The 27021-nt window shown below is 34.8% G+C and overlaps 1 long non-coding RNA gene across 1 annotated transcript in view; it reads left to right on the top strand.

The window, feature by feature from the left end:
* Positions 1-22689, top strand: part of LOC141541824 (uncharacterized) — a 33704-nt gene extending 11015 nt beyond the window's left edge. The window contains exon 3 of the long non-coding RNA XR_012481911.1: positions 22569-22689. This is a non-coding gene — a long non-coding RNA (uncharacterized LOC141541824). The remainder of the gene's footprint in view (positions 1-22568) is intronic.
* Positions 22690-27021: the final 4332 nt, after the last annotated feature.

The following is a 27021-nucleotide window of genomic DNA, read 5'->3' as shown; positions in this document are numbered from 1 at the left end:
CATACTTTCTAAAATCTTTGCAGTTTGGACAATAAACCTAGCAATGGCCATGGGCCCAATACTTACTAAATAGCTTTGGGGATTCCCTAATCTGTTTTATCTTTTGGGCTCTCCATCCATGAAAATAAATGGATTATAGTAAAGGTACAGTGAATGTATATCAGAGATGGGGGAAGTTTCTGCTACTTTTTTCTCATCTTTTCTAAGATAAGAAATGCTACTATATCTCATTTTTCAAATACATCTACTAGATGTTTGAAAGCGTCACATATTTACATCTCATTTTGTTACTTGCCCCCTAACATCCTGTAAATCTGACCATTCCATGTCTGTGAAAAGGGCTTTGTCACACACCCTCACAGGAGGAAGGCCTTTAGCACATGGGGTGGATATTCTGTGGTGAATTGTGTGAGGACCTGGACAAAGAATCCCAAAGTATAAACAAGAATGAATGGGTTGCAATCTGAATTGCTGAAAGTGAGATCACATTTCCATTTTAGTAGATTTGGAAAATGGGATCTTGTCTTTTCCAAAAAACCTACATTATGCTTTTTACAGCAACCAAGAAAATGATGTAGCCAAAGTATAAACCAATTTTCAAAAGTTAAAAGTCATAGGAGATTTAGTTGTGCAAATTAAACTAATAAGATTTGGCTATAGAAAACAAGTTATTGAGATTTGGAATGCAAACAATCGTGTTTTATAGTGGAAATAAGAAGCTTAATCCAAGTTGAGGTTCCTGCCTCCAGCTCTGGCTTAAATACAAACTAGAATCTTTAGCAATATGTCTGTGCCAAATATCTACTATGCCAGAAAGAGAATGGGCCAGAACAAAACTTTGTAAGAGAAATCTAAGGGAAATGAAATCTACTTCTGCCCTCCCTTCCAAGTTCCCACATTTATTAATTCTAAATATCTGCACAAAGCATAGGAAGGAGGGACAAAGACCAAGACAGCTTATCATAGGAATAGCAAGATAGTACAATGGATAGTCAGAAAGAACTGAATTCCAATCCAACCACAAATAACTACTGGCTGTGTGAGCTTGGGCTTAATTTTTTTTTTTTTTTTTTGCCTTTGTTTTCTTATCCGTAAAATGATAAAAATAGCTCCTTATCTCAGGATTGTTGTGAGGATCAAATGAGTTAATTGTAAGATGCTTAGCAAGAGTTTTGAGCATAATGAACACTATATAATTGTTATGATTAGCTCTTATTAGGTGTAATTATGTTATGATTGTAATTAATCAATAAACATCAGTTCCCTACTATGTGCCAGGTACTAGGGATTTAGACACAAAAATAAGTTATTTCTGCCCTCAAGTTTATATCCCATTGATAGAGACATTTCAGTCCATAGTGTCCTATGGAAAGTTCAGCCTGAAGGCTACTTTTAATTCAACCAGCAGAGGCATCAAAGTGGGTTATGTATATGTACCTATCCCTTATAAGTACTATGCCTCAAGCTGACCCCTTCCAGTGTTTCATGTGCTTCTAGGCACAAGAGTCTTGACATTTTCCTGCAACCCCTTTGATAAGAGATATATCCAATGAGATGCTTCTGATTTGGACTCTAACGTGTTCTCTCTCCCTCATGGTGATGACACTTAATAATTGTTTGTTGATTCACTGAAAATGGAGACTTGAGAAAATTGCAGTACAGAGTGAATTGTTGAGACTTGTGAAGATAGAATGCCTTTCTAAATGTTCCAGGACTGTTTTATGTTTTGAATATTGTTTCTAGAGAGAGTGTAATGTGTCTATTTCTGAGTAATTCTCCTGTTTTATTAAGTGCAAGTGTGATAGATTTGGTCCTTACCCTCTGTCTCCCAATGGAAATTGTTATATTCATAGAATGTTAATACCAGATAATGAGGTCATAATGTGATGATGAGGTGTTAATACCTAGCATATCCTTTATAAAGTGTGAAGACTTTTCTCTGATGGAATTAAAGGTAGCTTGGCTATTTGAAAGAGCTATATATATATACTTCCAAGGCTGGACATGTCCATCCCAGGATTGCTTTTCAGTTGGAGAGATGGAGAGAAGGAATCACAGAACAGCAAAAGCACCAGAGTAGCAAAGACCTTGGCTCAAGCTTGGTCTCTTAACTGCTTTGGAGGAAAGGGGAGTCTGAAGCCACTTGGAGAATCAAAGGAAGACATCACTGAAATCTGACACTCTACTTGAATTGATGCAGGACCATATCTCCTTGTCACTGTCACATTGTCACTGGCTGCAGGGAGGACTCATATCAAAGTGCTGATCCAACTATATTTCTCAGTTCCATGTAGGCTCTCTGGGGCTCAAACCTTGCTACATAAGTATGTCAACGTCAACACATTTTTTCAAGCATTTCTTTTGTCGTGAAGTAAATAAGTAGCTGTCCTATATGAGGCAGCTAGGGTAGAAGGAGCTTTAGATCCAGTTCAAATCTAGCCTCAGCACTTCCTACCAGAGTAACCTTGGGCAAGTCCCTTAACTGCCTCAGTTTCCTCAATTGAAAAATGAGGATCGTGATGACACTGTTTCCTAAGTTTGTTTTAAAGATGACATGAAATATTATTTGTAAATCATTTAGCATGTTGCCTTGCACATAGCAGACATTCAAATAATTTATTCCTTTCCCTTCTTTATACTTGGTTTACACTTTATGTTTACACTTCTTTATACTTGGTTTACACAGTGCACTGAGTCTGGGAAACCATAGCTCTGTGAAAATTTTTAAGCTGCTTTTGAGAGACTTTTCCTTTTAAGTACTGGGGATACCAAGAAAGGTAAAATCATGATTCCTCTTTTCAAGGGGTTTACATTGTGAAAGAAGATACTATGCCTCAGTTTTCTTTCTTGTGAAATGAGCCAAAGAAGGAAAGGACAAACTATGCCAATATCTTTACCAAGAAAATCCCAAAGGGGGTCACAAAGAGAAAAATTTAACTTAAAAATGACTGAACAACAATAATATGGTAGGCCAATTAGACGCAGCTGTGAAATATCTTCATATATCTAGTTCTCTGAGTTCTCCTGAAAGCAGCTCTCTAGTGCTCTCCACATAGATGTGACCATGCCATCCAGCTGATGGGCTCTGCCCGTGAGCAGACCTTCATCTCATCCACATAACCCATGTTGTATGGTGAAGACTTGGAAATACTCTTCCAAGCTTACTACAATGCTGCTTCAAAACGAACTCCTCCAAAATTTAATGGACCAAGTTTGGTCCAAATTCCCATGTCCATGAGAAGTTAAGCAAAATATATCATCTTGTACTTCTCACTTTTAAACTTCAGACTTTAGAAGAAAGCTATTTTAGTCTTTGTCCAACATGATTTTCATAGTTATTTCTTTTTTTTTTTAAACTTAGTTTATAATTCCACTTTGTAATTTTAAAACCATCCAATACTTTAGGCTCACTTAACTTTCTTTTTTTCTCTGTTATATTTTTTCTCCTAAATCTTACTTCAATATTTTGATATATCCAATGATCTCATTAATGTGATCATTCCCTCCAGTGATGCATATGCCATCAATTCTAATTCATCAATTCAATTTTTGTCAATAAAACATTAAAGATTTTATTGAGTTTTACTATCTTTTATATCTTTCCCTAATTATTTCCTGATTCCTTTTCATATTAATGCCTTTCCTTTGTAGTTGTCTTCAATTTATCCTCTATTTCTCTTATTTATGATTAATGGTTTTCCTGTTATCTTCTCAATAGACTTTGAGTTTGAGAATAGGGACTGCCTTTGTCTCTTTTACTATCCCTAGTACTTAGAACAATCCCTGGCACATAGTAGGTGCTTAATAAATGCTTACTGACTTAACTCTTTTTTGATATTTTATGTATACTGGTGCTATCACCCCAATGTATTTTGTATACTTTTCTTTAGCTATACTATATTACTGACCTCTACCCTCATTTCAATATCAAATAATATCTTTTACATCATTTCTCAAGTATGTCATCATAGATAATACATTGTGTCCTTCTTACCCATGTCAAGCATGTTTTCATTACTTGATGAGTTATCTGCTAGTCTGATTCATCTTAGCTCCTGATATTCCATGATTCACAACCATATAAAAAATCACCAGGAAAATACTTTTGTTTAAAAACTAGGCAAAGATTAATGTGGTGTGGGATCCCCAGTTTCCAAATGCAAAACAGCTTGATTTTTTTCCTATTCAATTTGAAATTCAGCTCTTTATCCATCTTTAGTGCCTGTGCAAGTTATATATGAATAGAGAGACTCATTGAATGGGCTAATGATCCTGCTGTTTAGCCTAACTGGATTACAAGTATACTCTGTTTACTTGTTATTCATTAGATGAATCACAATATTAAGCTTATCTCTTGTGTAAGTGTGGAATTCCTTGAGAGCACTAGTTCTAGGAGCACTAGGAAATCAACATGATACTGTATGTATGTGTATGTGTGTGTGTATGTGTGTAGATACAAACAGAAGCAGATAGACGCTCTCTCCCATGCCTTAAAAGTAGCCCCAATCTCACCCTGCCTTAAGTCTATCTCATCCAAAATTCCCTCTCTTTTCTTTAAGATACAGCTCAGATGCTATCTTTACCTTACCTGATGTCTCCAATTGGCAGAGATCCCCCTTCCAAACTATCTTGTATTTACCTGGTGTATATTTGAGCCAGTATATCACTTTATATTGAAGCTGTATAATTTTATTTGCACTTTATCCCCTCACTCCCAATAAGCATTAGAATGGTAAATAGAAATTGTTTTTCTTGTTTGTCTTTTCATCCCCAGCACCTATCATGGTGCCCGGAAAATAGTAGGTGCTTAAGAAATGTTTGCTGTTTGAATGATCATATATAGGGACTACCTTTTCTGTTGGGAACCCAATATGTAACTTTGCTTTACTTCTGGTAAACCTTTTCTTCTCTTTTTGTGAGAGGATGATGGTGATACAAGGAGACTGAGAGGCAGTTGCTATTCTCTGACCTCCCCACTGAGAGGCTGTTACATTGTCTGACCTCTCTCCTCTACCCTCTACCTCCAATTTATTTTCCCAATTCACAACTAATACCTGTGTCAGTAAAGGCTGCTTTGCAACTCCTTCAGATATTCACAGCTGTGGAGGCTTTCTGAGAATCGACCTGCCCTGTACAGTGCACTTAGGCATGATCCTTAACACTTTTCCATTTAGACTCTATGCAGAATATCTTTAATCACGCTAAAGAACAACTCCAGAAAGAATACAACTCCCTAATTTTTGCTTAGTTTGTCATTAATACTCAGAAGACTCTGAGTATCATTATCAAGAAGAAAAGCAAAAAATTGCTTTTGATTTAAGCAATTTCTGAAAATACATCTAACAAGGAATCTTGGAAGGTCTTAATCTATGCTTATATTATGCATGTATCCTTTATGTCCTTTATGGAGGACAGACTGCATTTTGCCATGTTGACTCAAATTATTATTATTTTGAATAAAAAGAAAATGCAACAAATCTCTAAATTAGATGCTCTTAAGATGGAAAGAATGCTTAGGCCTAAGTTAGGAAGATCTAAGTTTAAATTCAGCCTCAACAAAAAGACTTGGGGACTCAGAAGCAAATCATTGGCCTAATATAGACTTGCCTTAAAGTGATTTCTTTCTTAAAATTATGTTGACATTCAGTGTCCGAATTATAATGCACAATTGCTGGTAAATGAGTTTAATGTCTTAATCTATGCATTCAGAGGAATAATTTAATATGCTTTTTATAATTTATAATAAGAGCTTTTTCCTACTTTGTTAACTGGGGATCTTCCCCTACTGCATGATTAAAGCATATGTTCACACCAAGTATAAACATCTGAAGATTTTTCTCTTTGTGCATTGTTATTTAAACATAACAAATATTATTAAAATTAAATATTAGCTGAAAAAAATTTAGCCTCAGATATTAGTTTTGTGGTTACAGGCTTGTCATTTAACTTTTGTTTGCTTTGGTCTCTTCATCTATAAAATAATAACAATGGCCCTATTTCCCAGGGCCCATTGTTGTGAGGATAAAATGAGATAACTTTAATGAAATAAAAACTTTAAAGCATATGCATATATTTATATATCCACTTGCTAGCTCTGTAGTCACTTAGCCTTAGTTTTCTGATTTGCTAAAATATTGGTAATAATACCAGCAGTACCTACCTCAGTGGGACTATAGAAATAACATGTAAAGCACTTTGCAGAACTTGAAGGGGGAAGAGGGAAGGAAAGGAAGGGGAAAGAGAGAGAGAGAGTGAGAGAAAGAGAGATCTCTGTATAGATAAAGATATAATTGTTAGACCAACTGAAATTATGTTTGTGTGTATATATATATGTATATATATATATACATATATATACACACATATATATATTATATAATGTAATATATAATATAAAGACGTGTGTACATACACACACATATATATGTTTCGGGGAGCATCAACTGAGTGGTATATGTGATACTGTGTTACATGTGATATTTAAATATATTATCTCAGTTGATCTTTCCATATATTATTACATATTATTTATATCATATCTCATATCCCATCATATTACATCATATCATATTATTTCAACTGATCCTCCTAACAACTATATGTAGTCTCTCTCTTTCTCTGTCTTTCTCTCTGTCCTTTCCTTTCTCTCTCTTTCCCTCTCCCCCTTTTTCTGTCCCTTTTTTCTTTATCCATCTTCAAGCTTGACAACTGATACAGATCAAGATATCTCTCGTCTACTGTGGAATACTCATTCCTGGTGTCCATAAGTCTCTCTGTCCACTCTATTGCTCTTACTACATGACTTGTCTATCTCTATTTCCAAACATGCCTTTGGTGCTGGGGTTTTATCCCCACCATTTTACTTATTTATTTTTTGCACATTCATCCATTTTACATCTGTCCATTGCCCTTGGGTCATTTACAGTTTGGATTCTGCTCAAATCAGGGTGTTTCATGATTCATATATATGGAGCACTGGGGAAATTGCAAAAAGGGGTAAATATCTGGTGAAAAAACAGAAAGCCATTTTCCAAGGAAATGAAAATCTTCAGACATTAGCTAAAAATTGAAGAGAATAACATATGTGATTCAGTCTTTCCCCTTTGTGCTATAACTAATTCCAGTAATTATCATAATCTGGAAAAATTCAAAATTGTTTGGAAAATTATGCCAATAACTGTCATACCAGCACAAGTTATAGCATATGTCCAGTATGTACTCTCAACAAAAGCAGCTTATATATGGAACATTTAAAAATTATCTTTTAGGAGCTGATCCATGTGGTGTCTTAGCCATATTGAGGGATGAGAAAGTTTATTCCACAGCCATTTAGAGGAAAACTTTATTTATTCTGCTTTTTTGTTTCTCATCAGGTTTCTATCCCATAGGAATTTACCTTTTTTTTTTTTTGAAGGCCAAGAAAAAAATTACTTCTTAGCTATGAAACAACCTCCATAAACTTTTAAGTGTGGTTGGTCTTGCTGAATAGTCATGGCTTTGAAAATATAGTATAATCAGTATTAATATCAAAGCATGAAAGCTTTATATAGCCCTAGAGAGCACAGACATTGTCTCTAAGACCCTTGCATAATCCAGAAGAGTATTGTTACCACTAATAATTCATCCTTGAAGTCTATTGCTTAAAGAGCTCACAGGGGGAAAAAAGAGAAAGAAAAAGATGATGTGAAGAGAGACATCCATATAGTTAAGGAGATAGAATATTTGTGGTTAAGGAACTTGAATACTTGTATTTTGGGAGCAGAAGCTTTATTTTCCAGTAATATAAGAATAGGCTTAGCCTGGATAAATTGCTTTAGAAATTATGCATGTATGTGTATATATACATATACATATATATATGTATATACATATATATACATGTACATACATAATTTAAAGAAATAATAAAATTAATGTTGTGAACAGTGCCAAGGTGGTATATATGGAGCAAACATTTCTGGGAATTTTCTTCTCTTCCCTCCATAATTTTGTAGTCAAAACAGAAAGTTTCTGTTAAACAAACAATTTTAGCAGAGCAATGTGGAATAATAGACCATAAGTAGTTTGAAAAGACCTTGATATGAGGCCTTGCTCTGATACTATACATGTGATCATGAGCATTATTTGAGCCTTAATCTCCACCATAGAAAAAATGGAGACAATAATATTTATCTAATTTCAAACAGGATTGCTTTGAATAAAGCACATGGTAAGCTTTAAAGTAAAATGTAATTGTGGAATATTATTTTAGCTAGATTGGAATCAAATGGTCAGTTCATTGACTTAATCAACTTTCAGTATTTCTGACTGTCTATATGAAATTTTATATGCATATATGGTGTCTTTTGGTATTTTTTGAAGAGTGCTTAATCCAAAACAATGGGAAAAACAAATATTTATGATGACAATATATACCTAACTCATGAATGTCAATAAAATGAATAACAAGTAAAATGAACCTCCATCTGGTAGAAATTATTAGCACATCTCCGGTAACATTTAAACATTTTAGTCTAATACTATTTAGTCATTTTCAGCCCTGTCTTATTCTTTGTGATTCTGCATGGCTTTTGCTTGAGAAAAATAAGAGTCATTTGCCATTTCCTTCTTTAGCTCATTTTACACATGAAGAAACTGAGGCAAACAAAATTAAGTGATTTACCAGTGTCACAAAGCTACTAAGTGGCTGAGACTACAATTAAACTCATAACTTTCTGATTCCAGGTTCAGCATTCAGTGGCCCCGAACCTAATGCAACAGTTAAGGAATATTTCATTTCTATATCTTGACAATTTATTAATAGGCAGACTCTAGTGTCCAATATAATATCTTGTACATAATAGACATTTAATAAGAGTTTTTTGAATTTAATTTCCAGTCACTTTTATGTGAAATTAACAGAGTGAAGACCTCTCATGGCAAGATAACCTTAAACTTAAACTTAATTGTGACTTGAGACTTTATAATAACAAATGATGCTAAAGCTAATAAAAAAAAAGTTTCAAATGTTTGTCCTTTCCTGTTTCCTACTATCTTTTAATTAGCATTTAAGTACCTCTTTTAAAGGCAATTTATTCTTTCATTTCTGAGTTAGATTTCCAATTAGAATGTAAGCCAGGACTCCCCCCAAAAAAGGGAGAAAAGGCCAAGTTGCGGCTTCTGTGTTCAGGTATTTAATTTTGTATTTTGCAATTTTTATTTGGCACTTCTTTACTGACAAATGATGGGAGATTATCTTTCTTATGAGATCATTACAACCCCCTTTTTGCTTTTTCTTACTCTGAGAGTCTCTGATTGTTTTTGTGGTCAATACTGTCCCACATACCTTACTTTTGAATAAGCTGATCCCCATGTCTGGAATCTCCTCTGCTCCTAAGAATCTCTAGGTGTTATTTTTAATCTATGGACAACCTTTCAGAAATCCCTATCCACAGAAATCTGCCATCAGATTTTAATCATCTAGTTGAGGAAATATTGTATAAGGTAAATCAAGACAATAGTACCAGATATTTCTCAAAGCAATAAAAAATTAATGCCAGAGGAGAAAAATGGGCAATAAGGTTTACTGATTCAGACAAGGAAGAGTAACAATTAACAAGTCCCAAAGTACTATTGTAGTTTGACATAGAGCACAAGGATTCTATCTGTTGTTAAATCTAATCTTCAAAAAGATTCTCTTCTGAGAAGATAGTACATACCTCCAGACCTTAGTGAGCCTGTAATCTTGTTAGTAGGTGTCTTCTCTTCACTGATGCAGATAATAACCTACTGGTGTCTGATTATCTTTCTACCAGTTTGTATATTAGAATCAAGGACTTAAACATGCTTGAGGAAATCAGTGTTTGTCAAAAAGGCAGAAGGTGCTCTAGGACATTATTGATGTGCACCCAGAGGTTAGGTGACCTGTGTAACCTATATTGCAATCCCACTTGCCAGGAGCAGTCTTATATCATGGCCTAAAGAAACCCAAGAGCAGAAGAGCAAATCTTAATTCTTCTCTTGCCAAGCCTGTTTCTTTTGTGAAAACTGACTTCTTAGGAGCTCCAAAGAGGTGGAGGTAAGGAGTAATAGAGAAATGGAGGCAGGGTAAACCACTGCTTACCAAGCCCTACTACTGCTGTTCATCTTTTCAGTGGATTCTGACTATTGTGAGGGAATATGAGCGTGAGAAAATACATTCTTGGAAGTAGCAGTTGTGAGATCTACTGAGTTGCCAAAGCACAATCCAGCACAGAAAGAAGCCATGGTATTGTTGAGGTTGGGAAGGGGACCCCAAAAGTTTGAAGTTATAGATTGGTGTTGTGAGGTATCTCAAAAGAATTTGCAGGTTTGAACCCATTTCCTGGTCAAGGGGCAACATTTTACTGTAATTGTAACACCAATTGAAGAGGGCTAAATTCAGAAAGAATTTATCTAAGTGTTAAGAGAGAGAAGACACCTTTATTCAGCTTTCTATCATTGACAATTCTATGGCCCAGGAATAGAGTGTGGGAATTTCCTGGGGCAGACTCCAAAGCCAGAAGATTTAGGATTACTGACTTATTGTTAAAATGGAAGTCCTTCTAAGGTCAGGGAACCCCAAAAGCATTGCTGTCACTCCTAGAAGCAGTATAGTATAAGTCTCAGAGCTGAACCTAGGAATTCTGATACAAATTCATTGGAAGAACGGGGGCTTCCAGTTTCTGAAAACTTCTGTTTGAAGTTGAGGTAGACTAGAGACAAAAGTCACAGAATTTGAAGAAACTGAGAATCTAGAAGACTAGAGTGTTTGAAAGAGGCAGATATCGGGGGGCATAAGATTGTGAGTCAGTGACCAAGAGGTCCATTCATTATAGGATAACTGATTCAGAGCTGGAAGAACCTTAGGGGTCACTTACTCTGGCTATTCCCCTCATTTTATAGATGAAGAAACTGTCTTCAGCTCCATAGGACAGGTGGATAGAGTTTCAACAATGTTTGGGAGGGAGGCTGCACACCCAGAGCCAGAGACCATGGAGAAAACTGCTGCATGGGCTCCTGTTCCTGTTCGGAGTGCACACAGCCATCTCTCCCAAAGACTCTATCCCGGATGAGCCTCCGACTGTTTGGGACAAAAAGACCTACCTAAATTGACTACTCAGAGATCATTCATAGAAAGAAGAATTATTTATTAGAATCGTGAGAAGCAGACCCCATCCTGGTCTGCTGCCCTATCACAGCAGGATAGGGCCAGAGCCTTGGAAAATTTCACAGCTTTTATAGTTTTCAGACAAAGAACCTCCAAAATCCTGCCCTCTATATGTTGTGATTGGTCACATAAGTCTACTGTTCACCTAGTTTGTCAGTGGAATGTAGTAGACAAGGTAATACACAGCTTCTTCAGCCACATTGGACAATGGGATGTAGTCTAGGCCTTATCTAAAATTATGTGACTCCAGAGAAGCCGAAAGTGAGGCCTATAGGTTTGATTTACTTTAGAATCTGTAAATTCTTCACCCTTTTCCCACACAACAATTTTACATACTCCTTTAGTTTAATTAGAAAATGAACTTGGAAGAAAACACAATAGAGAATTGTGTGGAAGAGGATGCCATCAGCAGCCCAGGAGACAATGGTAGATGTCGTAGGAATTCAAAGATAGTGACAGAGGAGAGACTAAAATATGTGAAAAGTTGGAAGCTGTACCAGTGGAATGGTTGTGAACATGTAATGCTTTTATCTGGCTGATGTATTCATTCCTTCTCTAGATATTCAATTATAGGTTTCTTATATTTCTTTTTTGTTTATTTCACAAAATTAAAGACTCATGTGAGATGCAAATTTCATTGCTCTACAATTCAGTGGAACTGAAGCTGGTCTTTTCTCTCTGTCCAGAGTGGCTTGAGAGCCTTGAAACAAAAGTTTTAGGAGGAAAAGAAAAAAACTTAATAAATATTTTCTTGAAAACCATGCTAAGATGTCAGATCACCTGAGTCCTCTGAGACTAATAAGCCAGTTTACTTGCTCTGTGGAAGTTCTTTGCCTTCTGACTCCCTTGAAAAGGAAGTTGAGAGATTTTTTGTGACCAGCCAGGCCTGCCAGAATCAGACAATGAACAAAGAGTAGCCTTAAGTTCTTTAGTTACAAAATTTAAATAAACTCTTCTGTTCTTGAAAACAGATAAAAGTCAAAAGTATGCCAGATCTTTAGCATTCACATAATATTAAAATAAGTTCCTGTAACTGCTTCTCCATCTCTTCCTCTTCCCCTTTCATTTGAAGATTTTTTTTTAATCCTTATAAATGCTATTCAAAAGTTTATTTAGTGAATGAAGCCTGCTTTGTACCCACTGAAAAGTCAGCTTTCTGGCAATGTATACCACACTTACCCAATCTGCCCAGAAAATTTTCTTAAACCATACTTTCCATTTAAACATTTATCATTGCTCTTAAAAAGAACCCTGTACAGCTAAGTACTCTGGAGAATCAATGCCCATGAGATAGATTTTTATCCTTAAATTGAAGTTGGATTAGTTGAGGGCAGACAAACTGAAAGATCTCACTCTTGACTTCCCAGTTATCATATTGGGGAAGTCATGGTATAATATTTGTCTTATATTATGCTATATGTCATTCCATTTTCTGTTTCATTGACAGTAAAAAAAAACAAAACTAGAATTTTCAGATTCATCTTATAGAAAACTCCAGAATTTTAAAAATAAAAGAATTGGAAGGAATCATAGAGACTTCTTAGTAACTTATCAAGAATTCTCTTCATGTCCTTCCTCATGAGTGGTTGCTGAACTTCTTAAAAATCTCCAGTTAAGGGGAACCAACTACCTGCCAGAGCAGTCCATTTTCATTTTAGATAGCTCTGATTGATAGGAAGTTTCAATTCCCTTCCACTGTTTCTAGTTGTACTTTTGGGGGTCAGGAAGAACAAGTCCAATCCTATTTCCACATGATCATCTTTAGATGACTATCATGTTCTCCTCCAAGCCTCTTCTTCAGGTTAAACATTCCATGTAGTTTTCTTCAATGACTTTTCCTATGACTTAATCCTATTGGTCCTTCATCATCCTATTAATTTCCTTGAGACAATATCCACCTTAGCAATGGCCTTCCAAGAATGTGGTACTTATATATTTCTTCCATTATTTCCCTAAACTAATACTCGTAATTTGAACAGGCAATGGTTCTACTAGGGAATGATGTTGTATACATAATTTATTGGTAAAAACACTAGGCACTCAGGACTGGAGTATTTTATAATTATCCAGTCCTTGTTTAGTTTAAGTAAGTGGAACTCAAAACTTTTTCCACAATGGTAGAACCTTTCAGTTTAAACAAAATGTTGGAAGAACCTTTGCAATAAAATCCTTTTGTTACTTTAAATTACTATTACCAATGGAATGACTTTTTAAAAATTTGGGACAATTAAGGGTTCCTTGTAGCATAGTGGCTTAGATCATAGAGATAGAAACAGTAAACTACAGTGTAAGGAATACCATTATACTCCTGACATTCTGGGCCTTTTCTATTAGCACATTCATCTCTTCTACCCCCACTGCCACTTTTAAATTTCCTTTTATGTGTTGTTTCCTTCCATTAGGATAGGCTATTTTAGGAGAGGGATTATCTTTTTTCACTTTGCATTTGTATTCTTAGATCTTAGTACAGTGCCTGGACCAATACACACTCAATAGTAAGTTTCTTGACTTGATTTGACTTTCTGTGTGATCTTGAACAAGTCACCTTCTAATGCCACCAGTAAGCTTTCATGTTCTTCCTGAATCTTCTCTTCCCTAAACTAAACACCTCCAGGTCATTCTTTTTCTAGTAATTAAAATTATTACTTTTATATCACTACATTTTTCACTATATCTCCATCTAATCCCTCCACTTCAACCATCCATTTCTTCTAAAAACAATTTTAAATAGAACTAAAAAAAAAGTTCCACAAAACTAACCAAAAAAGAGAATGAGACTTACAATTGTGGAATTCTGCCTCACTTAAATTCAATTTACATGAGAGCCAAGACATCACTCTGTGATGTCATTGGTCCTTTTTGAAATGGACAAACAACAATTTATATTTTTGTAGGCAGTCCTCTATTTCATATGTCTCTTAGATTGTCAAAGTTGATGAAAGAGGAAAGTGATCATTGTTGGAATGGTTGGGAGAAGACAAACATACTGACGCACTGTTCATGGAACTGTAAGTCAGTCTATTGATTTGGGAAAGCAAACTGAAACAATATCTTAAACATTACCAAACTGCATATCATTTGACCCAGAAATTCTATGACTAGACCTATATCCCAGAGAAATCAAAGAAAGGGAAAAATATTATATATAATATTTATAACTGCTCCTTTTGTAATGGCAAAAAACTGGAAAATAAAAGGTTATCCATAAATTGGGAAATGGATGAACAAATTTTAATATACTAATGTAATTTATAATGCTATAAGAAATGATGGGATGCAGAGTTTTAACCAAACCTTGAAAGAAGTTTGAACTGAAACAGAGTAAAAAGTGAGTAGAATCTAGAAAATAATATATATAATAACATTGTAAAGAAACATCATTTTGAAAGACTTAAGAACTCTAATCAACGACCAACCATGATTCCAAAGCATTTGTAATTAAACACACTATCCAACTTTTGTAATGAGATATACTTCTGACAGAAAGGTGATGAATCCAAAGTCCAGAATTTATACATGGCCATTGTGGCTTGAGTTTGCCTGTTTAATGCAAGGGTTCTTTTCTTCCTTCTTTCCTTCGCTCCCTCTTTCCTTCCTTCTTTCCTTCGCTCCCTCTTTCCTTCGCTCCCTCCTTCCTTCCTTCCTTCCTTCCTTCCTTCCTTCCTTCCTTCCTTCCTTCCTTCCTTCCTTCCTTCCTTCCTTCCTTCCTTCCTTCTTTCCATCTTTCCTTTCTTTCTTCCTATCTTCCTTCTTTCCTTCCTCCTTTACTTCCTTCCTTTCTTCCTTTTTTCCTTTATTTCTTGAAATTAGATGGGAAAGGCTGCCAAGAGGAGACTCCTTCTTATGGGAACAAAACCAAAGCCTGGCCAGCTAATAAAAAAAAGGAGCAACCTCCACTCATGAGTGAGGAAATAGGAAACCCAATGCTCAGGAGCAGGGAGGTTTCTTTTGTCAATGTCTAATGCATCATACTTGGAACATGGAGTATATATTTGCTAACCCCTTCAAGGTGTTCTTTGCCACACACACACAAGAAATGCAGATTCAAATGGTTGGTCTGGTTGCTACAAGAAAGACAACTATTTTGCATAAACTGAAGCTGGATGAAATACTAATTACTATTTTAGCTATAGGTTCAACATGGAAACTGTAGAATATAAAAACATTATCTTCATGATGTGGAATGTAGGTAGCCAGGACAAGATTCAATCCCTATGGCGCCATTATTTCTAGAACACACAAGGACTGATTTTTGTGGTTGACAGTAATGACAGAGAATGAGTGAATGAGGCTTGAGATGAACTTATGAGAATGTTGGCAAGAGGATGAATTTAGAAATGTCATCATATTAGTGTTTGCTAACAAACAGGGTCTTCCCCCTGCCACAAATGCAGCTGAATTCATAGATAAATTTGGACTGCATTCTCTTTGTCACAGAAACTGGTACATCTAAGCTACCTGTGCCACTAGCAGGGATGAGTTTCATGAAAGACAGAACTGTTCATCCAATCACCTTCAAAACTAGAAATCAAACAATCTTCTCTCTCTTATTTCCTCCTATTTATCTTTACTTATGTGGCAAACTATGCTGCTTTGTGGTACTGAGTGTCGACAGCTATTTTTTCCTACTTAGTATGTATTGTTCCATGCATAAATGTGGTAAATATAAGCCTAAAAACTTAATAGTTTTGTTTGTTTTTTCCCAGTGGAGAAGTTTCTGGCACTTCAATATAATATTATTCAATTTTTTTTAATTGTAAAAACAACAACAACTTACCAGTTAGTACTGGAAAGTGTTTTTAAGCACATTGGTATTAAGTTTCTGCAGGATAATGAACAGCATCATTACTGAATGCTCTTACTGGCTTGTGAGATCTGTGTTTAGGTCCATTTTTTTTTTAATAGGACTTCCATTTTTACTTCCAAATTTTACTCATTTCTTTTTTTGTGGTCCATTTTGGTGACTGGTTTTTAAATAGTAAAAAAAAAAAAAAGACAAGTAAAACATTTGAATACACAGAACAGAGAAATGTGCTTAAAGTAGGTTTGCAGTAACAGCTTGAATACCTGACCATTGTGATTATCTGCAGCTTTTCTTTTGAAACTTGAGAAATGATGATTAAAAATCAAACAAATGATCAATTTTTCATGGTTAAAATAGAAATCCATGTAATGCTATGTCTTTGAATCTTTGTGTATTTCATAGTATGTGCTTGTATTATATCTCACAAAAAAGTTTTGAGGTTGTGGCTCAGAGCTGGCTGCACATTGAGAGCATTAGATCTTCATAAACTGTTTACAACTAGATTTTTTCCCTTCTTCAGTTTAGGTCAGTTGTGATTAGTTCTCCATCACACTTGAATAACTCCTAAAAGAACATAATGGTGATTGGTGATAAACATTGAGAAGAGCTTTTGGACATATTTGGACAACAACAACAACAACAACAACAACAACAAAAAACAGCCTTTTAATTTTGGTCAAGTATGTGGTGCTTCTGTTTGAAATTTCTCCACAATAATCACAACCTCCATTAGACCCAAAGAATATCAGCTATGTTGCCTAGGTTTTGAAAGAAGATAAACTGAGCATGAGAGCTTGGGGAATCATTACACTCCAGAAGTATTCATATCCATTTTTGAACAATCCTCCTTTCTGGATACATATGAAATATCATTTACTACCCTCTCAATATTACAAAGGTCAGATTTCTCACCTGAAAAGAAAGATCTTTCCTTTTTTTTTTATTTTTGTATTTTGATAAACACTGAAGAAGCTTGAGTTGTTAAACCTTATCTCTGGAGAAATTCATAAGTGGTTTGTTTGGTGGTGTAGAAACTTAACTGTTTTCAATATGTAATTAGTAATCAATATTTTGTATATTTGTTTTCAGTTTTTATTTTGACATGAAAGCATTGTAATGAAAGCTATTAGAATAAAATCTCTGAACTATTAAAATAAAAGAAAGAAATTAGATGGGGAGAAAAAGGGGTAATCAAAAGGCCAGATAAGAAGACCAGAAAGAAAAGTAAGAAAAGAGGATTCTTGAAATTTTTTAAATGCATAGAAGAGAATGAGAGTCAGTAGGAAATATGGAAAACAGGTAGCTTTGAAAATAAATTGCCAAATATATATGTAGTGTAATATAATTAAAGATATTAGAGTAAAATCTCTGAACTATTAACCAAAAAAAATTTTTTTTAAATTACAAGATCAGTCAGTGATGGGGTGCCTAGAAAGAAAAGTAAGGAAAGAGGGTTCTTGAAATATTTTTAAATGCTAGAAGAGAATGAGTCAGTAGGAAATATGGAAAATAGATAGCTTTGAAAATAACTTGTTAAATTTGTTGTTAAATTTAAAAACAAAAACTAGCTGTTCAGAATGAAGGTTCCTAACTTCATACAGTCTTTTTCTCTTCTACTTAGGTTTTTCTCAACCTATTTGTGTTGGTTAAGCTCAAAATTTTTTTAAATTAAAATAAGGCTTTTTTTCCCCTACATTTGCATGCAGGTTATAACAACACACACAAGGCTACTTTTTGTAAATTTGCATTTATTTCATTTAACATAGCACTTTGCATGTACTGGGTACTCCATAAATGTTTGTCAAATTGAATTGAAGACATCATTAAGAGAAAATAAACTTCTCACCATCTGTTCTTTATCCTACCTGGCAATACAAAAAGATAATAGAGCTAGAATTATTGTAGGCACACTGACAACTCAATAATACCTGGAGCAGGCTATGATGACTCTTGATTACAAGATAATTATTTATATCATTTTTCTGGGATGCTGAGAAGGTGGAGTAGCTAACACCATATAATTTTAGACTATATTCAAGGAAGAAAATAGCAGTAGAATAAGAGGAGTCCTTGACCCTGTGAGTCTCTAAGCCCAAGGAAAGACATGATGGACTCATCTGTTTGAATAACTGAGCTGCCTCAGAATAAACAAACATAATAAAACAAAACAATGACAACAACAACAACCAAAAACCTCACAAATGAAACTCAGCTGCTAAAGTATCCAGCCAAGAAAAGACAATGGTTTCTTTTTAATTGCTTAAAATAAAGGATTTAATTCCTGGTTCTTTTAAAGGAAAACCAAAATTAGTATTTTTTTTTTTTTGGTGGGGAAAGAATGGATTCTGTTGGAATCAATTCAACTTTTCAAACTAGTAGGAAGAGAGAGAAATCCTTGATGTCTTGAAACAACAGAGAAGGAAATAGTGGGACTAGTGGCAGTGAGATGAGGTTGAGATGGGGTTGAGGAGTCAACAGCAGCACTTGAGAGGGCACATAGTTTGGGACTCACAGAAATCTAGGTTCAATCTTTGGAAAACCTAACCTCTAAAGCAAGGATATTATTAGGTTCTCCTTGGAAAGGGGAAAGGAAGAAAGGGAATAAACATTTATTTAGTGCCCTCTATGTGTTACTGTGCTAAGTGCTTTAAAAATATTACCTCATTTGATCTTGCCCACTCTATCAGGTGACAGATAGATAGTGTTGATAGATGGTACAGTGGATAGGGTTGATAACTTATTAATCTAAATTGGATCCTGTTGGATCCTACCTAGGTGATCCCATGCAAGACATTTAACCTCTTATCTGTAAAATGGAGATAATATTCATATTTACCTTCTACTGTTATTGTGAAAATCAAATGAGTTGATATGTGTACAGTATTTTGCAAATCTTAAAGTGCTATATAAATGCTATTTGTTATCATCATTTTTTATTGTTCAGTTGTTTTTAGCTGTGTCTAACTCTTCATGAATCCTGGGGGTTTTATTGGCAAAGACACTGGCGTGGTTCACGATTTCCTTCTCCTGCTCATTTTACAGATGAGGAACCTGAGGCACACAGGGTAAAGTGACTTGCTCAGTGACACAGCTAGTATCTGACATCAGATTTGAACTCAAGAAAATGAATCTTTCCGACTCCAGGCTTGAAACCACTGTACCACCTAGCAGCCCTTATTACTATTATTACCTGGCTCTATCTCAGAGTAGAACTTCAGGAAGTGTCTCTTAAACAAAGGTTAAGAATAGGTCAGGTCTCCTCCATAGGAATTAATAGAGTCCCTTCTAGAAAAGTTCTCAAAGTGCAAAGTAAATCACATAAGAAGCAGCCATTTACCTTCTCCACTCCAAAAGAATATTTAAAACATGGGAGATTTAAGAGGGTACTTTGACAAAGACTAAACATAGTATTTTATTTGCTAATGAAATAGATATCCCAAATTCCATTAGACATTTCTGGGAAGAGGTAAAGAACTTCATGAGATTCATGAGACTATTGAACAACCATTTCAGCTTCACCTCAGGTCTGTCCTGTCTGAGCAAGCCTTTCAAAGTCCATTTGGAATAAGTTAGGGTATCGTCCTGCTAATGATCATTTTCTCCTCCAAGAAGTAGTATAATAATTGGAAGAACCTTTTTCTACTAGTCAGTATTCCGACTCAAGAGCTCTTGACCTCTGGAACTCACAACTGTCAGGGCTAGAAACGCCCATTTAAGGATCATTGTTTAGTCACTGATGCTCAGGGAAAAAAACACATAGAAGATGAGTTAGCTAGGGTGTGGAAATCCATTCTAAGATTCACTTAAATGAGCAAATGCTCTTGTTGCCTGCCATGTGTGTGTAACTGTCTCAGCTAAAAGAGGATGTGTAGAATATCTCCTCTTCTACCACTTCCATGGATGTCTAAGAAAATGATTTGAAGAATCCTAATACTTGATAAGTTCAGAGAGAGAATGATAGCAAAATAATTTCTCCTCTTAAAATTTACTGAATGGACATCTCTTCCTATTTAATGACCAGCCATCTTTGACATAATCCCTCCCCTGCCATCATGGGGACCAAGAGTAGAATGACTAAACAAGCATTTTTAACTAGCTGCTACATGCAAGACACTTTGCTATACATTGGTCATACAAAAACAAAAATGAAATAGTGTCTTCCTTCAAAGAATATACATCCTAGAATGGAAAAAGAAAACACTAGACAGAGTGAAGGAAACAGAAAGATTTCCTTGGGTGGCCATTTATAAAGGGCCAATGAAAGGTGGGGGAGAGTTCTATCTTATCTGAAGTCATAAGATTATATATCCAAATGTGGGAGGACCTCAGTGTTCAATTAATTCAATCCCCAAATTCCACAGATAAGGAAACAAGCTCAGGAAACTCAGGTGATTTGTCCAAGGATACACAAAAGGTAAGTGACAAATTGTGCATTCTAATTCAACATCTCTTATTCCAAAACCAGTGCTCTACCCATGGCATTATACTATTACTCTATCTAATCATTTGGTAGTTGCCCCTGATCTTATCTGGAAATTGTTTCATAATGCCCCTGATTTCTGTGTTCTCCCACAGCAATAGTCCTTCAGCTCTGAACCAGGGGTAATAAAAAGAGTTTTCATTTATTGCAACTATAACTGAAGTTAAAAATAATAAAGATGAGGAACAACCTGCTATATTAGATAAAAATCCAAGAAGAGCAGGATTCAAAAACACCCTATGACAAATTTAACCTAAGTCACTTAATCTCTAATTTTCTAAGACTAAATGTTTGTAGAATTTTTGCTGATAAACATTGGTAGGAGGTGTTTCCTCATCAGGATCTTTTCCTACACCAGTGAAATCAAAGATCTGGGTAAAATGATAATTAAAATTGTTTTTCAATCATTTCAGTCATGTCCAACTCTTCCTGACCCCATTTAGGGTTTTCTTGGCAAAAATACTAAAGAGGTTTGCCATTTTCTTCTTTAGCTTATTTTACAGATGAGGAAACTGAGGTAAACCGAGTTAAGTGATTTGCTCAGGGTCAGAAAGATAGTAAGTGTCTAAGACTGGATTTGAACTCAGGAAAATGAATCTTCCCAACTCCAGACTCAGTACTCAGTGCACTATGGTGATCCCTAACTATAATTACAATGACTAACACTAATAGCAACTACAATAATAATGCCCACATTTATATAGCACTCAAGGTGCTTTATAAATATTTCATTCAATCCTTACAACAATCTAATGAGTCAGTTGCCATGTACGAATGAGGAAACTGAGAGTCCAAGAGATTAAGTGTTACTCCTGGGGTCATACAGTCAGTATGTATTTGAAATAGATTTCCAACCCAACTCTTCCAGATCCCAAATCTAGTATTCAGCTTTCTGCCAAAATGATGGTTGAAAATATATGTTTACTGCATACTTTCAAGGATGAAAGTCATAGATTGATTGCTTCGCTCCTGCTCCTATTTCTTCCTTCTTAGCTGTGTACAAGAAGATGATCCAAGAATGAAAAAGATGAGAATAAAATGGATTGGGTTTCACTATCTGAGAGAGGGTCAGCCAGTTGTAAACAAGCATTTTTAAGCATTGTTTGTTTATTTGTTTTTGTATTCCTTGCTCTTAGCATAGTGCTTGGTTGATAGTAATAATTTAATAAATAATTATTTAACTATTTATCTCACTAGCAAAAGGAAGTGGTCAATTGGCAAAAATCTTTATACCAACAGTTAGTTTTAATCATTTCATTGTTCTTTCTATCTACATTGTCTCTATAGAACTCCTGCTACATGACCTATTCCTGAATTTTTGGCCAATGTTGCCAATTTTTTAGAGATAGGCGAAAACTTGGGGTTGTTTTGATTTGCATTTCTATTATCATTATTATTTTAAATTTGTGTCATTCTTTCATATAGTTGCTAATGGTTTAGAATTCTTTTTTGAACCATATATTTGTATCTTTTGACCATATAGGAGAAAAGATAAAGCAAGTAATATGTAGGTGGGGGGAAAAAAGGAGGGCAAGCTTCCATTCTTCTAGGGGAAACAACATACACACAGATGAATAAATTACAAATATATACAAAGTAAAACAGTATAAAGTAATTTACAGAGGAAAAGATGAAGATTAGGAACAATTAGAGAGGAACAGCTAGGTGGTATAATAGTATATAGTATCTACTATATGCCAGACATTGTTTTAGGTACTTTTACAAATATTTCAGTTGGGATTGACCAGAAAGTGACCTGAAAGACAAGTGCAACTTTGAATGATTCCAAGAAAGGACTTACTAATCACTGCCAAAGAATTGGAAACTGAAGGAATGCCCATTAATTGGGAAATGGCTGAACAAATTATTGAATATGATTGTGATGGAATATTATTGTACTTAAAGAAATGATCATAGAATTAGTTTCAGAGAAACCTGGGAAAATTTTTATGAATTCCTGCTAATGAAAGTGAGCAGGACTAGGAGAACACTATAATAGCAATAATATTATAATGCCAAAGAAACTGAGGCAAGATAGAGGTTAGAGAGTTTTCTTTAATATTTATTTGAAAGGGAGAGATTTACTGGGACCAAATGAATCCATGGTTTGTTTCCAGGGCTGAATGAGACTATCTTCTCTAAGAATCCAGCATCCAGCCAGCATCCAGCAGCCAATGAGAGTTCTCCATGACATATTTATACACAGTAGCTAAACAAAGGCAGGGGAGTGGAGTCCAAACTCTGGTAAGTGGGAATCTCCAGAGGAACCATCAATTCAGTTCTGACAGTTTGGGGGGTAGGACCATAAATTCTAACAAATTGGGAAGTAAGAAAGTATCTAACTAGAGACAGAATGTCTGGATTCCACCTTTTTGAGTTTACACATTGACAATGTATAACCTCTGAGTTATACCAGTCTTAATGCACTGGAGGCGGGGGTTGCAATTAAGGGGATTGAGGCAGAACAATTAAGGAAATTGAAGCAGGACCAATTAGGGAAACTGAGGCAGAACAATTAGGAAAACTGAGGCAGGACAATAAAAGGAAAACTGAGTCAGGACAATAAGAGAGAACTGTGGCACAGCAATATAATGACAATCAATTATGAAAACAGCAACTGATCAACACAATGATCCATGACAATTCCAAAGGATTCAAGATAAAAAATGCTAACTCCAGATAGAGGATTGATGGACTGTGATGACATTTTGAAGCATATCTTTTCTCTTAATTTTCTTGCTTTGTTTTTCTTTATAACAAGAATAATGTGAAAATGATTTGCATTACTTCATATGTATAGTTGGTATAATTTTTCTTTCTTTCTCAATAGGCATGGGGTTAAAGGATACAATATACATATTTTTCATTTTAAAAATTTCTAACCAATATCAAGTCACCGCACTTTATTTGTGCAAAAGTTTTTTTTTTCAATTTGTAATTGTAAATTGTAACTTCAAACTTGTAATTGAAGTTATCTTTTTATTATTTTGTAATGGTTTCTATCCTTTATTTAGTTAATAATATACACACACTCACACCAACCCTAGTTATGAAAAATATTTTATCTGGTTTCCTTCTAATTTGTTGCTATGTTATGATCTTTAATATTTAGATAATATCTCTTTTGATTTTATTATAATAACTATTGGTCTAAATCTAGTTTTTACCAGCCTTCTTTCCAATACCCATTATTCAGTATATTGGACATATAGCATTTCTTTCCCCTTCTGGGCTATCTCCTTGGCTTCTTTCCTCTTCAAAGACTTTGATTATAATTCTGTTTAAAAATCATATCTCAAACACCTATTATAAGCTAAGTATTAGAAATAAAAAGTCAAAAGTAAAATAGTCCCTGCCTTTAAAAGCTTCCATTCTTCTAGGTGAAACAACATACATACAGATGAATAAATTACAAATATGTAAAGTAAAGTAAAGTATAGTTTAACATTAAAATAAAACAGTCTAAAGTAATTTACAGAGGAAAAGATGAAGATTAGGAACAATTAGAGAGGGACAGCTAGATGGTATAGTAGGCAGAGCTCCAGGCCCAAAGTCAAAAAGACCTAAATTCAAATCTAGCCTTAGGCATTTATTAGTTGTGTAGCCCTGAGCAAATCACTTAACCCTATCTGCCTTGGTTTTTCCTCTGTAAAATAAAGGAAATGACAAACCATCCCAATTTCTTTGCCAAGAATACCCTAAGTGGGTTCAAGAAAAGTCAGACATGACTGAAAAATGACAAAACAACAAAAGGTGGGAGAGGATGGTGCCTGAAATATGATAGGAAACTATACTAGTTCTGTTATATCCTCTTGGACAGCATCTGCCAAAACAAATCTTCTGAGGCTTGGGATCTTTACCTTTCTAGCAACTCATTATGTTTATTTCTGGCAGTTGGTAAAAGGAGACCAAGAGAGAGGGAGAGGAGAGACTTACTAAAATTTCATTTTTCCATCTCATCTTAGAAGTTGGGAGGAAATCAGTTTTGTTTTCATAGAGTTGTCTGTGGAAAATTAATCCTTTGGATATGTCGCCAACTACCTAATCATCTTTGGGAGGAATTTTATTGGAGCCAACTGGATACTACAAAGCCTTCACATCTGTTTTCTTGATCTTGCAAATCTACCTCTCAATAAACACAGATTTCACTCTCCAGCTTTGAATCAGTGACTCTAAAAATAAGTCTCAGAGTAGAACAGTAACAGAAGGATTCCAGCCTTACAAGCCTTTGCTCGTGTGGAGCAATAGGATACCAGGCTGACTGAATAGTTCCATTTCCCAGTACTAGGTAGATGGTGACCCCAGAAGTACATGCATTCTCCAATAACAGACTCATCAGAAATCCATTTGGATCAGAGAGAATCTTAGATCTTATATTCTGACTTATGTTGCTTTTTTAAAGTTTATATATTTTTTTAATTTACTGGAATAGTAAATAGAAAATGATGGGGAAATTGTGCTTCATCTTATGTTATGTTGAGCCTCAATGAAAACCAAGAAAAACAACTCTTTTTCTTAAAATAATAATAGTAACATATAATGCTTTTAAGGTTTGCAAAACATTTGGCATATTATCTCATTGATTTGCAAAACATTTGGCATGTTATCTCATTTGATCCTTATAAATAACTCTATGAAGTAGATAATATTATTATTCTTATTGTTCAGGTAAAGAATCTTATCCTGAATATGATTTATAAAGGATCATACAACTAAGAACTCCATGGGGCAGGTACCATTGTTATCCCAGTTTTCTATATGAGGTAAACTGATATAGTGATTTGCCAGCTTCACCCAGCTAATAAGCATCTGAGGGAAGATTTATACTTGGATATTGCTGATTCCAAACCTAACACTAGAATCACTACCACTAAATTGCCTTCCAGGTTTTTTTTTGACAAATGTGAAGGTCAGCTCCAGAAGAAAGACTGACTCAATTGTCCCTAATCCCATTGCACAGATTTGTAGCACCAACTGCCACTCACCCCCACTCAGTTTTAATTGATTAGCCATGACACAAATGACTTCCCTGGGCCCTCAACACACTGAAAAAGCCCGAGCAAGTATTCAGAGTTTCTAATGGTCTATAACTAAAATTAACAGAAATGTAAGTCAAAATAGCTATAAGATTTCAGAACTTTTAACAAAAATGATAAAAGATGGGATGAATGGGGTTGTAGACAGGTGAAAAAACTATTGTACTTTTGGTGAAACAATAAATTAATAAAAATTATTTTGTAAGGCAATCTGGAATTATGCAACTAAAATGTCCATTCCCTTTAACACAGCAATTATGTTATTGGTCTATAACCTAAGAGCCATTAATTTGAAGAAAATTCCTACATATATCACAATATTTGTAGCAACACTTTTTGGTATAGCAAAGAAATAGAAACAAAATAGATGCCCATCAATTGGAGAATTGCTAAGAAATCTGTGACACAAGGATGTAATGGATGTTACTTTGTTTAAGAACTGAAGTGATAATAACAGAGAAGCAAGGAAAGATATACATGAACTGATACAGAGTGAAATAAGTGTCAAGAAAACAATACATGTTAAAGTTTCTTAAAGTGTGAATTGTGACCCCCACATGGGGTCATGTAACTGAATGTGAGGGTCAGGAAATTATTGTTTATTATATTATTAGCACATGTTTGATATGTGTGTCTATTGTATATACTCAGATAGCTGGAGTTGCATAAATATTTCTTGTGTGAAAAGGAGTTGGGAATGGAAAAAGTTTAAGAAGCTTTATATTCAAATACTACAACAGTATAAATGGAAAGAACAACCATAAAATAAAAAATAATAATCCTTCAAAATTACAAAGAATAAGCAAAGGAAATAAGAGAAGACACCTCCTTCTGTTCTATTGCAGAGACAGAAGGTCCACTGATGTGGAACATTATGTAAAATATTTTTAAACTGTGGATCAGTTTTGCTGTTTTCTCCTCTTACTCTCTTTTCTCTTACAGGATATTCTTTGTTATATGGGTTGGACCTCTAGGAGAGAATGGAAGGCAAGATGCCAGAGGAAAATTTAGACCATATGAAATAAAAGACATCAATATAATTTTATTTTTAAAAAGAAATTAGCAAAAGAACTAGGTCTGTGTCCAAGAATAACTTACTCAGCACAACTGAATATAATCCTGAATGGAAAAAAGGGACATTTGATGAACTAAAAACTTTCTGGTATTTATAACAAAAAGACCAGAAGTCACTGGAAAATTCAATATAAAAGATCCAGAAGAAATATAAGGAAAACATTAAAGACTTAATTATAAGGCATTCATTAAAATCAAATTGTTTATAAATTATGCATGTGCCAATGTTATCAGTATTTTTTAAAATTGGTATCATTGCTAAGATAGTTCGAAAGAAAGATCTGGGCTGAGTCAAGTACGACGGGATAATTTTTAAAAAACAAAATGGCTTAGGAGAAGGTAAGAGGCACTATTTCAAAATTGGGGCATGAAAGGAAAAACTAATATGGAGGAAGCTGATGAGGTTGGAGAGCTGGAAATGTTGGAATCTGGATTGAAGAAAAAACATGTACATCTGGAA

The sequence above is a fragment of the Sminthopsis crassicaudata genome, chromosome 4 (genome assembly GCF_048593235.1).
Source record: "Sminthopsis crassicaudata isolate SCR6 chromosome 4, ASM4859323v1, whole genome shotgun sequence".
Taxonomy (NCBI): Eukaryota; Metazoa; Chordata; class Mammalia; order Dasyuromorphia; family Dasyuridae; genus Sminthopsis; species Sminthopsis crassicaudata.
Note: the sequence above shows the minus strand (reverse complement) of the source record. Positions and strands in the feature narration are given on the sequence as shown.